The following is a 2538-nucleotide window of genomic DNA, read 5'->3' on the forward strand; positions in this document are numbered from 1 at the left end:
CACGGGTTTAAGTAAACTCCAGGAGTTGGTGATGGACAGGGAGGCCTGGCGTGCTGCGATTCATGGGGTCGCAAAGAGTCAGACACGACTGAGCGACTGAACTGAGCTGAACTGAGAGTCTCTAGAGTGAAAAATTATTGCATTTAAGCTCTAGATACATGGCTTTACACACAAAGTATCTTCAGTTAACAATGTTTACTTAGTATGTACTGTGTTCAAGTTTGTATCTCATTATGGTTTTGATCCTTTATATATCTTTTTTGGATACAATGTCTAGTCAGGTATTTTGCCCACTTTTTCAGTTGGGTTATTTGATTCTTTTGCTATTAAGTCACAGGATTTCCTTGTATATTTTGGATATTAACCTCTTATTGGATTATTCTTATAAATATTAAATTAGTTAAATTTAATTATTAAATATTTTTGTAAGTTAAATATGAATTAATATTCTTATAAATATGCTCTCACATTCTATAGATGTTGATTGTTTCCATTGCTATGGAAAAACATTTTAGTTTGATGTAGTCCCATTTGTTTATTTTTGCTTTCTTTGCCTGTTCTTTAGGTGTCAAATACAAAAACTCAGGGCCAAGATCAGTGTCAATGAGCAGTTACCCTACATTCTCTTCTTTCTGGATACCTTAAATATGTACAACTTTTACACATGATCATACTCCAGTCAGGCTGGGGAAAGTAAAGAAAAATTATTCAACAAAATTGAAAACAATGTGCAAAACATAGATGTTATAATTATAAAAATACAGCACCCTTGTCAGTACACTAAGGGTCTAGGAACAGCTAAATAAACCATTATAACAATTAAGGACATTAAGGACTGTCTTGAGGTTTGTGCAGAAAGCAAAGGAAACACATGGGAAGCACATCTATTCTATTTCGTTAGGGTTCTTTGGAGAAAGACAGGAAGAAATTAGCTGAAAAGAGGAAAGTAAAAGACAAGCAAAGTGTCTCAGGAGGAATAAACTGGGAAAGTCCATCGACGAGAAGGACTAGAGTTTATTGATTAAGCTCATGGGAATGTCCATATTCCGTCTTAAAGCAGAGGAGGTAAGACTTATGTATCCATTGCCCTCAGGGGTTTTGTTTGTAAAGATCAAATCTGATGAAAGTATGAGTGTGCGTGAGCTTATGGGTCTTTCTAACTTCACTAAGGCAGTTTCTATTTATAGTAAAGACTTATTTTTAAATTATTATTCAATTTACTTAATTTATAGAAATACAAGTCAACATAATTTTAAGTTATTAAATCTAGTTTATAAATATCACTCTATTTATAAATATAGTACAATTTATCAAGTCATTTATAAGGATTTTATATCTTAGATAATTAAAATCCTTTATACATTGTAAACATTATAAATTTAACATATCCAATTTCCTAAATACTTAATTGTCTATCTAACAAGCAAAATGCTTCCAATTTTTAAATAAGTCTTATAAATCTAATGAGTTATGCTCATAAAGTTGATATATTACATGCTCTTCTAAATATTACAAAACTGCTTAAAATATTTGTGAACATTCCTTTATAGTTTTCAACCGTAAGTGTTAAGGTAATTAATCTTGTTACACATTTCAAACAGAAAAATAAAGCTTACCTGTTAGGCCTCTAACATTCCAAGTTCTTTGAAGCATACGTGGGATATGGTGTGCATGCTCAGTCATGTCCAACTCTTTGCAACCCCATGGACTGTAGCCCACCAGGCTCCTCTGTCCATGGGATTTTCCAGGCAAGAATACTGGAGTGGGTAGCTATTTACTACTCCAGGAGATAATAAGTAAAGCAATACTAAATGTTTTCAGTTGTTCTAAACAGAACACAAAATTATTCAGAAAATGGGCTTGATTTTCTTCATGTTTCATATTTCATTTCAGTTCTTCTGGAATTCATATTCAATATGCTTACCCACTGACAATTATTTACCATTCCAAAGAAGTCAAAATTTCCTTTTCAGTATTTTTGTATCACCCTCAGATATATTTGACCAGGATGATGGCTTGATTCTTGCTCTAGACGCTGGTTGAGAGCAGGAAGCCCAGTGGTTACAAGAACAAAACTCCATAACCACCAAGGACCACAGTGTCTACAGGCTTATCTGACTTTTATCTGAAACTTACCAACTGAAGCATGCCATCCATTGATTGAATTAAACAAGTCTATTTACTGTTTAACTGTGTCCTGAAGTAATATTCCTCTTCTTCCCATCTGGTCGGACCACAGGTTCTTTAGCCAGTTCCTGACACCCCCACTGGGCTCCCTTCAATCCTGGGAGTCCGTCTTCTCAGCCACATCACTGATGTGTGGTCCTGCCAGGCACTGCCCTGAAGACTGAGTACAGCTGACAAATGCAGGACTTTCTTCCATGAGGCTTATGTGCTAGTGGGTTAGTGTCCCGCTAGGAGTTAGAAAATTAAATGAGATCATAGAACAGTAACTAGTGACTCCTTTCATTAGCTTGTCAGGTAAGCCCTTTCAAAAAAAAAAAAAAAAAGCCAGATCTGTTAAAATCAGAGCACAGA

Source organism: Cervus canadensis, chromosome 12 (genome assembly GCF_019320065.1).
Source record: "Cervus canadensis isolate Bull #8, Minnesota chromosome 12, ASM1932006v1, whole genome shotgun sequence".
Lineage (NCBI taxonomy): Eukaryota > Metazoa > Chordata > Mammalia > Artiodactyla > Cervidae > Cervus > Cervus canadensis.